The following is a 15,245-nucleotide window of genomic DNA, read 5'->3' as shown; positions in this document are numbered from 1 at the left end:
TTTTTGAGATTCCATGGGTTCCTAGGACGCGTGTATGTACCCTAGAAGTTTCTCACGAAGATCTCTTTTAGGTCTGCCCAACTTTGGATTCTGTTGGGCGGAAGGTGTTCCAACCATGTTCGTGTCGAATCAGTCAGGAACAATGGAAGGTTGCGGATAATGAAATCATCATTATCTGCTCCACCTGCTTGGCAAGCAAGCTGATAATCCTTGAGCCACAGTCTAGGGTTTGTTTCCCCAGAGTATTTCCGGATGTTGGTCGGTCGTCGGTACCGTGGTGGGAAGGCGGCGTTGAGGATATATCGGCCGAAGGCCTAAGGTCTTGGCAAGTCAAGGCTCAGGCTTCGATCCTCGCCGCTGTCGTAGCATCCGCCACAATGAGGGTGGTAGCCACGGCTAGCCCTCTCCATTGTATCCCCGTCAGCACGCCTACGAGCATCAAGGGTGTCACGCATGTCATGGTTGTGGCCGAGACGCTCATGCACCAAGACCATGGCGCGTGGCTTGCCGCCTTTCCATGCCTGGTGGACTGACACATCCTTGTCGAGTTGCTCTAAGGGCACGCACTAGCTAGTGTTGAGCTCACGTCGTCGGGACAACGAGCTCTTGGCCTACTGCACCGCCACACGCTCGAGTAGCGTGCGAATCTCGCGATGGGCCCAATGATCCTCGGGCGTCGTGGGCCTAGAACCCCTGGAGCAAGGCCGCTGTGGCAGCGATGTTCTGGCTGATCCGCATGAAGTGTGGGAGGGCTTCATCGTCCTCGATGATCCTCATGTTGATGTCATGGGCCACAACACGTGCCCACCCACCGTCTTCATGTCGCTAGATCTCTCGCTCAAGCTCCATGTGTTCCTGCTCGAGCTGGAGTCGTGCTTCCTCGAGCTCTTGGTTCTGGGCCTTCAGCTGCTCCACTCGTTGGTGAGGTGGGGCCCCTACATCCATCTCTACCTCATCGTCAAAGTCGTTCGTTGGGGTAGCCTCTCCCTCGTGGATGCTTTTAACGTGTCCCTCGAGGGTACCTACCATGAAACATTCACGAGATGGGTGATGGCTCCTCCTGCTAGAGTTAGAGCTGGAGGGCGACTCTGATTCTCCTGCGAGGAGGTCGTGGAAAGATTCCATGACATATTCGGTCATCCCCACGAACTCATCGTTCGTAGGGGATGGAAGAGTGAGTTGCGCCACAAGGTGGCCAATGGTCTCCATGGCATCACGTAGACTGGGCGGGAGCGTCGTCGGGGCGCTCCAGATAAGGTATTTTGAGGAGAGCGGCTCTCCTCCGGCAAGCTACGTCATGACGTTGGCAAACAAGAAGGTGAGATGGTGTAGGTCCTCCTAGGACGGTCAGGGTCCTAGGAAGGCGTCGAGCTAGTGCTCTAGCCTCCTATAATCGAAGCCGAGGAGCTAGTTGCTCCTAGGGTGCGGGCCTCCGGTGCGTGCAGCTGTCTCTCCTCAAGCGCCTCGGCGATCACATTGAGGCCGGTGAGGTAGAGAGGTTGGACGATGGTGGGAGCCTACACCTACCCTCCCTCTGTCATGACGATGAAGTCTAGGTTCCTGAAGCGCATGTGCGCGCCTAGGACCCAGCTGACACTGTGACTAGCCATCCGATGCCTAGTGTGGACGTCGAGACACGCAAAAGGCCCCTACCTAGCGCGTCAACTGTCGGTGTTTCGAATTACCACCGATGAATAAATTTCTAATATTACGCGTCTAGCTCAGATGGTGTGCTTAGAGGACACGAGGTTTATACTGGTTCGGGCAAAAAGTCCCTACGTCCAGTTCGTCGTTGCTGCTCGTATTACTAGCACTGAAAGTTTATAGTACGGGTTATAAACGGGCGAGAGAGAGAAATGATCCTAAGTCTCTTGTGGAAAGAATGAATGGGTGCTGACAGCTCGACTACTCCTTAGCTGAGTGTTCATGTAGTGCTCTTGTGTTGATCTAGATCGGATCTCGATGGGTCGATCGATCTCGGTCCCCTTCATGGGATGCCCTACTTTCCCTTTTATAGGCCAAGGGAAAGCACGTGTTACAATGGAGGAAAAGATAAGAACAAGAGAGAGAGGAAGGCCTTCAGGATCGTCGGGTCCTTTTTCTCCTTCACGTGGGTCCTGCTGACCCTGTAGATGTCAACAGGGATAGCTCCATGTTGTGGCCCTGTCCGTCACTAGTGCCATGCGCAGGCGTCGTCTGCCGGTCATGGCGTTGCATCCTGTCTCGGTGGACGTCGCGGTAAACTGACGTGCCTATCATCGTTCGTACAAGAGTTAGGCAGAACAGCACCAGCACACTTGATGCAGTTCTTGATGTGAACCCTCAGATATGGCCCATCATGGCTATGGGTTACATCAAGGTATGCTAGTCTCTTCCCTGGTGTTAGATCTTTGACTCAGGCCTATATGCTTGGACCTATAATGGTTGACGGCGGTATGGGTCCCCGTCGGGCGAGACGGGGCCTACACCCAAGGGGTCGGACGAGGTGGAGCCCACGACCTTGGGGTTAGGCGAGGCGGAGCCCACGACCTCGGGTCGGGCAAGGTGGAGCCCTTCCCCAGAGGTCGAGCGAGGCGGAGCCCACGCACCTAGGGTCGGTTGGAGCTATAGTCGCACTCTTGACGGCTCAGATGAACCAATATTGATGACCATTAGCTCCTTCTCTTCAGGTACCTAAATTGGTCCCCTACACTATGTAAATGTTTTCACTCTACAAAAAATTGTTTGGGTACTCAAATTTCTTTTCCAACGGATATATACGAGCATGCTTGGACATACATGCTGGCAGTGGCCGGATTTGAAGCGGCAAAATTATTCAGATATAACACACGAAAGCATCATGGAACCAGCGCTATCCTATGCTGCAACACCGTCGCCATTGCGGAATGCTAGAACCAGCGCCATCCTACGCCGCTGTAGCTCCCTGGTGAAGAGGGCCTCCAACGCCTCAGCCTCCTCCTTGCCTCCCTTCTTCTCGGCACCCTATCCCCTGCGGCCGTACACGCTCCTGCGAGGGCGCCGCCGCCGACAGCGGCCGCACCTAGCCCTGCCCGCGAGGGAGACTCGCCTGGCCACGGGGTGGCAGGTTCCGCAGCTGACCATGCCCGCAAGGGGCTGCGTCCGGCGTCGGCGGACGCGCCTGGCTAGATCCACGCGGCGGAGAAGAAGCACCGGGAGATGGTGCCGCGAGAGATAGGCCTGATAATTGCCGTATTTTTATTCAGAGGTGAGGAGGTCTGTATTCTTTTACACTGATTTTGATCCAATCGGGAGGTAAAATTATTATAGTCAATGGTGATCCAAACAACTAATTTCGAGTTGGGTTGAAAAAATTACAGACCTGCAATTTACAAGTGTTTTAGGCTAAAAGCCAGGCTTCCAAACAGGGCCTAAGTGTTTGACATGGTCCAAGCCCTGAAGATCCTAACACAAGTAGACTTAATAAAATATAGTATACATCCTACACATGTCATTGTGAGGGTCCCGTGAAAGTCCAAGGAAGAGGTAAATTGTGTGCCTAATTTCAAACCTTAAATGTAGAGCTTAATGAAAACTACTACTAGAAAAAACATAAACTAAGTCTAACATGATGAGTACTTAAAAATCCTTTTAGATGCTCAAACTTACTTGCAACCTACAAAGAGTTTTGATGTAGAGCCAATCGTATCAACTAGCTTATAGCTTATTTAGGAAGATAAAGGTCACACAAGCAAAGCACAGGTGGAAGCAATAAATGTGATAAGTAAAGAGCTAGAGTTAGAGACGGCAAACTCTCGGAGACATGATGATTTATCCCGTGATATCAGTTGCCAAAATACAACCCCTAGTTCCCTAGTACCTTCTAGTCACGGCGTTGGTCTGCCACTATATAAGGCTGGTCTGCCACTATATAAGGCTGCCACCAAACAACTAAAGACAAGTGTCATGAGTCCTTGAATCTCACACGGCCACCCGACTCTACATGTCACATTGATGTTGTGTTCACAATGGAGTTTCTCCACGAAGAAAAAGGGTCTCCTTGTAACCCGTACACCAAGATATGTCACTACTCCGCACGAAGATCGGAGGGTTGACGCCTAGAAGGCCACCAAGGCCCACATCAGAAGGTCATGGATACATCAAGCTCTCTGGTTCACCAAGATAAAAGGGCACAATAGCCGTAACTCACAAAGCTCCCAAACTTTAAGGTCTAACACTCTTAGATATGAACTATCGTATCTATCCTAGCTTCATATAAGATATTGATGCACTTGAGAAGATGGATGTAGTGTAGACACACTTGCCCTAGCTTCTAGCAGCATCAAGGTACTCCAACAACATTAGACAAGTTATGCAAAGTCATATATATATATATATATATATATATATATATATATATATATATATATATATATATATATATATATATATATATATATATATATATATATATATATATATATATATATATATATATATAGGGAGAGTATATTCAGTAGCCAGCTACAAAATAAATTATTCCGTAGCCACCACCATTTACGATAATGTCAATACATATTTACGATAGTTGGGTTACTATAACACATGGAGATATTTACCATAACGTTATAGTAAACCACTTAGTATATAGTTACTATAATCTCGTAAATTAACATAGTAATTATCATAACTCAAATTGGCTACAGAATAAGTTATATATATATATATATATATATATATATATATATATATATATATATATATATATATATATAGTTGTTGGCTAAAGTCCGCCAAAAAGAAAAATTGGTGGAACAGTCCACACCTCACAGAAATGACCTAGCCGAACAGTCCTGTCAAAACTAGCCATTGAGATTTCAACCTGCTGGACGGTTTGGTGCATATATTTTTTTCTTCAGCTCGGCCATCCGATGCATGCAACGCACGGTGGACTCACCTATGAGTATCACTAGATGATCTGTTGCACTATCCTTTATTTGCACACGCTCGTCTATCATATGTTAAGTGAAGAATATTCTCCTTAAAGCCTTGTTTGGTTCTTCTCCAGACCAAGGGGATTGGAGAGGAGTGGAGAGGATTTTGACTTATAGGGGATTAAATCCCCCTCAACCCCTCCAACCCCCTTGGTTTCGGGATGAAACGGACAAGACCTAAGGTGTATTCCCGTTAGTTTGTCTAGCATAGTCTTTGACCATCTGGTGCTTGAGCTGATTCTCCCTAGAACTTATTAGATAGATCCTATCTAACATATTTTTAACATACATGTTTTGAAAGAAAGACTGTAGAGCATAACTCCCCAGTATAGTCAACCCTAAACTAAAATCCACTCCCACGGGGAGTCGAACCCAGGACATGAAAAGTGTTACTAGAGCCATGCTAAATTCACCCATGACTGTACAAATTGACAGGGCATCTGTTTGGTGAAAACTTAAACTGCATCTCTTCCGATTAATGTCTCTTAATGCTTTAACATCTCTTAGAAACAGATAGCCCATGCACAACACTAATGACCCCCCATACTGCGTCTACACACACGTCACATGACACACTAGGCCGGGTTGCGTGCTTCACTGCGCACGCAGGTGATGTGTACATCTCTGTGTTTTTCTTGCTGTGAACTTGTGATACCGCTCTTGCTAAGGTTACATCACTTTGATCTTTGTGAGTTGTGACTGGTATTCGAGCATCGTGGATGCGTGAGGATAGCGTGGCTTGCCTTTCCGGAGTATGTTGACGTGGTATTTCCCTTTCAATGTGGTATATGTATTGTTTTGGTGATTCATTTAGATGTTTCCGTATTATATATAATGTTTAGCTATGATGATGAAGCGAATACACATGGGATACAAAGGAACTTAGAAAAGTATACATATGCAAATACTGACTGGATTCATAAAGGGAGCATATAACGTTCTTTGCAAAAAAAAATATCCAAATTTGCCCAACTATGTATTGATTATTTTAAAAATACATGGACACAGGACACATGATTTAAAAATAAAAAACAGTTCTGGCCGAACCCGCTAAGGCTCATACATCGTGACATAAGCACCGATTCACTTTCGCAAGCCAAATTTCCTAACTTTCCCTTTCACCTGTAACTTGAAATAAAAATAGAGAACATATATCAAATGAATAAACATTATACAGATTGGGGTTTGTCAGAACAAATGGAGTGTAGTTCCATTTGAACATTGGAAATTACCTTAGCTTTTATGCAACAAAAAAGAGGTGGTCTCAAGCTTTGAAGATTCACATGTTTCAAAATTGTGAAGAGGTGGTTTCAATATTCACAAGGAATCATAAAAAAATGTGAACTGACCTCTTCCAGATTTGGTGCTCCAGCTAGTATTGTATTATAACCAAGTAAATAGTTAGTCCCCACTAAAAATATATAGAAGTCAAAAGAGTCATGTTGTAGAGGAAAATGACAGATTGTAGATGAAGTTATCTGAAGTATGACAGGATCTGATAGCTTTCTGGACATAATGTAGAGTAGTTCTACTCCAGGTTTCATACACAAAACTGATAAAACAGAGGTTTGCAAAAGAGTGTAAAGCCATCAGGAATATATGGTATTTTTTATCATAATAAAATCATGATATCACTAACCAAAAAGACTGTCAAGCATGAATATAATTTAGTGTTAATTTTATATGCAAATTATGCTAGCACCATGAATATAAAGGTCACCTAAAACACATTATTTCATAGTATTTGACTGTACTATAGGTTTGAAACTTTGGGCAAGTTCATTTTCTTTGAACAACTGCTTTTTGCCATGATCAATAACATCATTCAGAGGTTTTCTGAACACCTTGTCCATGTAATGATAATAACAAATGTGCCACTGACCTGTTGGATGTTGGATCTCCACTTGCAGTATGAAGCTCACAGCTGACAGCTCCCAGGCAAGGAAGCAGTCATTGCTATTCTGAGTGGTGTGTGCTCGATGCGTCATGGCTTCCATTTAGCAACTCAGTACTGTAAGCCTTCAACATTACAATTAACTTTTAGAGCAGAAACAGATCAGCAACACTACTGATCTCTCTGCTACACGATTTTTATGACAAAGAATACCACTGCAAGACGTGTGTTTACCTTTTTATGGGAGAAGAGGCTTAACAAAATGATTAGCTCAAAAAGATATAATGTAGAAAAGATTCATCAGGTGAACAACTTTCCTTTAACATTCCCCCCTCCCATGGGCCAAGAAGAAAAAAGAAAAATAGATTCCTAGCATTTAGTGCAGTGCAATTCAAACACAGGACGGCTTATATTGTAGGCATGCAAGTTTTGATCGAAGTCATCACTCTAGTGTCCGGTAAGCACAAACATAAAAGAAATCGCCATATAGGGAACATCCCGGCACATCAGCCAAAGATGCTCGATGCATATTTTATCAGAAGTGATAATAGCAAGAAGAATAAACAACAGTAGTGTAAACTTACATTTTAGAATCACATGATTGAGGAAGAGAATCTGAGCGCTCATATCCATAGCCCAAGTCTTTTAATCACAAAAATTCTGTTATGATAAAAGAATTCATAGACCTGCTCCAAGGAATTTATCATTCAGTAAAATTATCTATTTTTTAAACAAATAAACATAAAGCAAGTCCTTACAATAATTACCATCGATATTTTACAGGCATAAATTATACAGGGATTCATTAGAGCTAGTTGAAGTTAGACAGATAACATTGCCGATTTCCCACCTCCAAAGGCTTTTTAAAGCAAGCACATATAAGATGTTTGATTTTGAAACACCATAAAATGTACAATTTTTAGCACATGTGAGCCATCCAGGTGAGCAGAAACAGGCCAATGGAAAAACTACGCCATCTAATTTAGACATTTTTTTATTTCGTACATTCAATGGCAGCTACATATTTGCACAGTCAAAGCATCAGGATAAAACATTCAATAGCTAGAATCATACCATGGCATACAGGTAGCAATGTCTTGTAGCAACTTTGAATCCGGAAGAAGGAATTAGGAACATTTTGCCATTAGAAAGGACTTCATGTTTGCGCTGCATGTAACAATATTCACAGATACTGATAATGCGATCCATTAGAAGTACCATGGGTGCAACGTGGACTAGAGTCTGACATACGTCCTTCTAACATGATAGGAAGCTCTAGGATCGCTGAAGCTGATGCAACCGCCGTTCTTGAGGTCTGCACGACAGAAGAAATCAAATTGAGTCAGCAACAGTTGAAGCAAGCCAGACATATACAATGGCATACTGCAAGCGGGATGGTTGAAAAGAATGGTCTGCCTAATGGCATGAGATAGAAACATGTGTAAGAGCAATTGCCTACGAAAACAAACTATTTCAGTTAGAGAAAAAAAACAGAACTATTTTTCCCAGGCTAGACATATAAGATGGAATAAATACTAACATTCTATACATATGGATGCTAGGTCTCAGTTCCATCATTTGGAACTACAATCCACCATGGTATGCCCATCTACAATTCTGCGATCTCAGATAGTCTTAAAAAATCCACCAAAGGAAACTAAATTTCTATAGGGAAACTAAGAAGAAATCAATCTCAAGTACTGTAGTTAAGACCTAACCAAAGTAGTTAAGACCTAACCAAACACATTTTTTGTCCAAGCAGATCAAGATCGGACACCAGATCGAGATGATCAACATGGAGAAGGAGGGGGCGTGAACCTCAATGCCAGGAAGACGGCAAGGTAGACTTGGGGAGCCGCCTGCTGGCGGAGATGAGGATTAGTGCGGCCTCTGACCGTCGCTTCCGCTCTGTGGATGCCGACGCCCTAAGCGCCGCCGCCTCTCCGTCCTGGTTCGGCGAGGCGGTAATAATTCTGGCAAAGTAGTAAGGATTTAGGAATTCCACCTGCAGATGTGTGTACCTTGGTCCAGCTGCTTGGTCCACTGAATTTTCAACTCTGTCAACCCAGTCGCAGAAGCACTCACATTACAAACAAGCTCACCAAAGCATGCTGATGACTGTGCTAACCTATTACAAAGCACCCACACACCTACAATTAGTTAGTCAATGCATAAGAATTGATAATTTTTAGCATACTGGTTGACAACGTAGGAATTCAGAAGAGGAGACTGAGCAGGACAAGCGACCTCAAGATGAAGAGCACACTCTAGACCACGCTAGGGCCTCCACGTCAGGGGCCAACCTCGCTGGATCCGCCGGTGCTGCCGCGGACCGTGGCCCTCCGTGCCAGGGCCACCCTCGCGGGGGTCGCGGAAGCATGCCAGGGCCTCCACGTCGGGGGGCCACCCTCGCTGGATCCGCCGGTGCTGCCGCGGACCGTGGCCCTCCATGCTAGGGCCACCCTCGCCGGGGCCGTCGGAGCTGCCGCATCGGGGCCCTCCCGCGCCGCTGAGAGAGAGGGGGAGGGAGCAGGAGAGGCACGCCAGGGAGGGGGGAGGAGGGGGGAACGCCGCATCTGCATGCCGCCGCTGTCGGGGGAGAGGATGAGGCGATGAAGCCGTCGACACGCGCAGCCTTCGTGAAGGAAGGACGCCGCATCCGCGTCCGCCGCCGCTGGGGGAGAGGAAGAGGAAGAAGCGCGGACGGAGGCGGCGAGGCGCAATGCCGCGGTAGGAGAGCGGTTTTTCTCCTTTTTTATTTACTTTGATTTGACACAGGCACAGGAAGAGACCCAATCCTGAGAGAGCAAATCGATGCGTGCACACGCATGAGGCCACGTGGATGCACTAGGTTGGCTAACAGTATTTGGAACAGTAACCAGATCGCTCTTCTACCGCGGATTCTAGAAGGAGTTACATACATATATGACCTCACAGCGTGAACTCTAGTAGCTCTCAATGCCAATCTAAAAAAAAATGCCAAGATGGCTCATGTTGACGGCCAAACGACCAGACAAATTAACTCGCGTTGCCACAGTGGCACAGTGCAATGATGGAGCAGCTTTTCCGCTGAAAAACGAATCTCTTTCTCCTCGTAATTTCCATGGTATCATTTTTGCTGATACATCACTTTATTAAATAGAAATGACTTGTAATCCGTCCAAAAGTCCAACTGCCAGTTACCAGTCTGAGCATTGAAGTCTTAACAAAACTGCTCCTGGACCTTGTTTAGATGAGCCTTGCTTAGATTGGGGTTAGGAATCAGTATTTGGTACTGTAGCACTTTCGTTTGTATTTGACAATTATTGTCCAATCATGGCTTAACTAGGCTCAAAAGATTCGTCTCGTAATTTACAATCAAACTGTGTAATTAGTTATTTTTTTATCTACATTTAATACTCCATGCATGTGTCCAAAGATTTGATGTGATGGAAAGAGAGTGAAAAAACTTGCAAAAGGCCCTGCTTTCTGCCGTGTGATCATCTCTTCTCTGACATTTTCCCGTCTCGTAGCATCCAAATATTAATATACATGCAGTGTGGAGCATCACAGAAACTCATACTCAGAGAAGAGAGACCATACATATCCTTCCTATGCAACTCGTCACTTGTCACATGTTATGAGCTCTTCTCAGCCAACGCCATAGGCTGGTTGAAAAAATTTTGGGCTGGGGTGGAAAATTTTTAGGCCTAGCCTCGGGGCGCACACTTGACGCCCTATACCCCTGAACCCCGCGCCGCTCACCCCCCAACCCTATCCATTCGGCCGCTGTCTCCCCTAGCTCTCCCCTAGCTCGCTCTCCCCGCGCCGCTGCTGTCTCCCTCAGCCGCCGTCGTTCTCTCCTCCCCCGCCATTCGTCCAGATCTGCCGTCCTTCACCACAATACACACCATCTCCCTCTCCCTTATCCTTTCACCAGCACCAGCTCCTCTCGCCTTCGAAACCCTAGCCGCAGCAGACGCCATATAGCACCGCCGCCGCAGCTCTCTCCTACGCCAGATCCACGCCGTCCTGAGCGAGATCCACCCCATCCTCGTCGAGATCCGGCGTCCTTCTACCCGTCGTGCGCTATGGAGGGGTTCAACGGGGACGGCAACGACGGCCACCAGTTCAACGACGACGGCTACGCCTCCGGCTTAGGCGGCGGCTTCAACTCCGGCTACGGCGTTGGCGGCTTGAACTCCGGCTACGGCGACGGCGCCTTGAACTCCGGCTTCGGCGACGACGGCCACACCAGGGACTTCCTGTCCCAGCCGCCATCGTTCTCCGCCTCCGGTGCGCACACCTCCGCTGGCGCGCCGCCTCCTGGCTTCCCGTCTTCGAGCAACCCCACCCCTAGCCAGCTGAGGCTGGATTCGCTCGACCTCAACAGTAGGCAGTCCTAGGCGGACATGCATGCCTACCAGGGAATCCTACAGTCCGGGGCTCAAGACGGCGACAGCGGCAGTTTTGCCCCCCCTGCTGTGTGCGTGCCTTCACTCAGTGGCAGGGGTTCACTGGGCCTTCGCCCGCCTCGCGGGGCCTCTGGTATCAGTGGTGCCGGTGCCGTCCCTCCTCGTCAACGTGGCTCCGCATCTGGCGGCGCTAGCGGTTCTAGGGGCCGTGGTGCACGCCGCCGCCAGAAACCGCCTGTCGACGATGACTTGCCTCCTCCTCAAGTCCCGGTACAGATCGATTCCCAGAACACGATTGTCAAATTGTCATGGCTAGTTTTTTTACTTATCACATGCAATGCATATTACAAAATGTTACAACATCCTTAGTAATACAACTTTGAATGCATATGTATGTTCTGCTTATCATGATAATTTCAGTATCAGTTTCCATATGGTTGCCTCTGGTTATTAAGCCAATTAGGTTATGCATTATTTCAGAGCCGGCTTGACAGGGCAAAGTGGAGTCCTTTGCACACTAAGGTCTTCTATAAGCTGTACTATGAGCAGATTGACCTCGGCTACTGCAATAGGGGTCAGATGAGCAAGTGGGGTTGGAAAAATATCACAGAGGAGTACTTTAAAGCGATAAAGTTGGTTCATGACAACGTAACCTTTGGCAGTAAGGTCCGAGAACTGAAGAGGGAATGGTCAGCCATACAGAAGCTGCAGCACAAGAGCACAGGATTGGGCCGTTCTGCTGATGGTTCTGTCGATGCTACCGATGAATGGTGGGAGGAGAACAGTGAGGTACACCTTATTCTTAGGTGTCCACAACTCCTAAGTTATCTTCGTACGCTTTCTGATAACCTCTTTGCTACATTCCAGGACAAGGAGTGCCAGAAGATGAAGGATGGGCTTCCTGAGTACCTCCCAGAAATGGACAAGATGTTCCAAGGCGTAGCAGTCACAGGGGAGAGCGCATATGTTCCTGGCGGCCGCAATGGGCCACAGTACATTAGCAGTGACGAAGACGAAGATGGCGACAACAGCACTCCACACAGCACTCCACACAGCAGTGGCAGCAAGAGGAGCTTCAGCAGCATGAGCACTCACAGCACTAGTACCAGTCCTAGGAAGAAGTCCAAGAGCCCAGCACTTCGTCAAATGCAGAGCAACATGAGGCATTTGAACGTCATGATGGAGAACAAGGCTGCACGATAATCCCAAATCTGGGCCGACAGGCAGAAAAAAGAGGATGACAAGGAGGAAGCAAAGAAAGCCAGGAGGAAGCAAGTGATACAGATGGCCAAAGATTTGGTGGCAACTACGGGAAATCGTCACTTGTGGGTTGGAGTCCTCAAATTAGCCCGTTCTGAATCTGACATGGACACCTTTGAGGACGCAGATGAAGAAGGAAGAAAAGTCCTCCTTGACCACCTCGCTAGGGTTGGCAACTAGACCCTCTAATCAATGCATGCACCTGTGTGTGTGTTAACCTGTGGCATGAACCATTTGTTGTTGTGAATTTTATTGTGTTGTTGCTCGGTTGATGAATGTTTAAGTGATGTGGTACAATGGATGTGTGCTGTGTGAATGTGAGAGTTGGTTACATGTGCTAAGGTTAGGGTGCATCATTATGTTTGGTTATTGGAATATGTACTGACAACGCTTCATTTGTACCAGGAACCTCAACAACCCGGTGCAGCGCTGGATGATGATGATGATAGGAAGCAGCAGTGGGAGGAGGATTTTTTTGCCATGTTGGCAGAAGATGATGACGACGAAATTGCATTGATATATGGTATGTATTCTGAGTATGCCATGCACGTTGACAAGTACTACAATAGGGCAGACTACAGGGTGCCAAAGATGAGTGGGTTGGAATGGGTAGAACGGAAGCTACACAATGAACATCTTGCTACAACATGTTTAGAATGACCCCAGATATGTTCTATAGTTTGCATAATCTGTTAAAAACTGAGTATGGCCTGAGAGACACAAAGAAGTCCACCTCTATTGAGGCTTTAGGGATGTTCCTCTGGATTCTAGGTGCTCCACAGTCAGTTAGGCAAGCCGAGGACAGATTTGAGAGATCACTAGGCACCGTACACTCGATGTTCTATAGAGTGCTCAAGTGTGTGATCAAGTATGCGGACGATATCATTAAACCTAGGGACCCAGAATTTAGAACAAGGCATCGAAGGGTGATGAACCATCGGTTCTATCCTGAATTCAAGGACTGCATAGGAGCTATAGATGGTAGTCACATGCCTTGTGTAGTGCCTGCTGATAAGTTTGTACAGCACTTGTGTCGCAAGGGCCTGACAACACAGAATGTCATGGCTGCTTGTGACTTTGATATGATTTTTACATTTGTCCTTGCGGGATGGCCTGGCTCTGCTCATGACATGAGAGTGTTCGATGATGCCATGACTACATGGAAGGATGACCTTCCTCACCCACCCGAAGGTGCCACCTAACTGTTAGTACATTTGACATTTCTAATTGAAGTATTTAACACATACAGGTACGTGCTGTTGTAGGGAAGTTCTATGTCGTGGACTCTGGGTACGCAAACCGTCCAGGATACCTGGCTCCGTACAAGGGAACCATGTACCATATTCAAGACTTCCAAAACGTCGCAGAACCACGAGGTAAAAAAGAGATATTCAATTATGCCCATTCATCGCTTAGAAATGTCATTGAAAGGGCATTTGGAGTTTTGAAAATGAAGTGGCGCATATTGTTGCAAATCCCTTGCTATCCTGCTAGAACGCAAACAAAGATTATAGTTGCTTGTATGGCTTTGCATAACTTCATAAGATTGAGTGGCCTCAACGATGTTGACTTTGGGCTGGTAGATGAAAATGTTTCCTATGTGTCGCCAGAGGCCTCGTTTGATCAGCCTGAAACTGTTGATGCCCCTGACAGCGAAGATCGTGCATAGATGAATGAGTTTCGTGATTATATTGCGGAGCACCTGTACAATAGGTTGTGAGGACTTGTATTTCATTTGTAATTGCTGAGAACTTGTAATAATGTTGCTTGTGGAGGACTTGTATTTTAGCTTTATTTGCTGAGAAGTTGTAATAATGTTGCTTGTGGACTGTAATAATCTGTGGGTCTGTTAGTGCTTGCAAACTGATTTGTGTGTGTGTCATATGCATGCAATGTATAGGATGCAGTAGCAAATGTATAGGATGCAGTAGCATGCATGGGACATGCAAATCTTTGAATAAATAGGGGCAGTTCTGTCTTTGACCAAGCTTATTTATTGCAATGCAAAGAGTTGGAATTCTGAGTTAGGATGAAAACTTTCTAACCCTTGGTGGTTAGAAAAATTTGGGTTACAAAAACTTGCAATCTAAACAAGACCATAAAAAACTTGCAAGAAACATACAGGAGCACCTGACAGTGGGATCAACGACAAAGCAAACGTTAAAGAAAGGTATCTTCTCTGTTTCCTCCTCTGCTTCTGTTAGCAGTTCACAGGCACTCCATCGTGTGAGACGGTGACAGTGACGCCACCGGGAAGCGATTTGATAGCGTCCATCCAAAATTCCAAACCGAACCCGCGGAAGTAGCAGTCCCCTGACCCGTGCGACTGCGCGTGCTCCGGGGCCCTTTTTGCGCGATTTTCTGAGGGAAAGTGCCCCCACGAAACGCCCGTCCGTTTCTGCGCTTATCTCAGACTCAGAGGCCGCGCTTCCCAGCGGACGTCGCTCGGTCGCTGCGACGCAACCACGCAAGCGTAGCCGAGCCAAAGGAGTAACGAGGCACGAAATCCAGTGCAATACACATCATCGTGCAACGCATGCGTGCGTGTATGTCGGGGCGTGTGACAGTTTTTTTTTTTTTTTTTTGAGAACACGCTTATGCGCGTATTTCATTAAGAAGCTAAGAGTTTCGAAAACAAGGTAACCGAAACTTGATAACAAAAACGTTACCAAGCCACCTAGCACTACTGGATCCAAAGGTAAGACACTACATTGTTACAAAAGATAGCTACCAGCACAGCGGCGC

At 46.6% G+C, this 15,245-nt stretch overlaps 1 long non-coding RNA gene across 1 annotated transcript; it reads right to left on the bottom strand.

The window, feature by feature from the left end:
* Nucleotides 1–7,327: 7,327 nt before the first annotated feature.
* On the bottom strand, nucleotides 7,328–8,944 carry LOC136459055 (uncharacterized). Its single transcript, XR_010760129.1, has 4 exons — nucleotides 8,665–8,944; nucleotides 8,387–8,463; nucleotides 7,921–8,161; nucleotides 7,328–7,532 (listed from the first exon to the last, which is right to left on the bottom strand). It is a non-coding gene; the product is annotated as an uncharacterized lncRNA (long non-coding RNA).
* Nucleotides 8,945–15,245: the final 6,301 nt, after the last annotated feature.

This window comes from Miscanthus floridulus, chromosome 6 (genome assembly GCF_019320115.1).
Source record: "Miscanthus floridulus cultivar M001 chromosome 6, ASM1932011v1, whole genome shotgun sequence".
NCBI classification, from domain to species: Eukaryota; Viridiplantae; Streptophyta; class Magnoliopsida; order Poales; family Poaceae; genus Miscanthus; species Miscanthus floridulus.
Note: the sequence above shows the minus strand (reverse complement) of the source record. Positions and strands in the feature narration are given on the sequence as shown.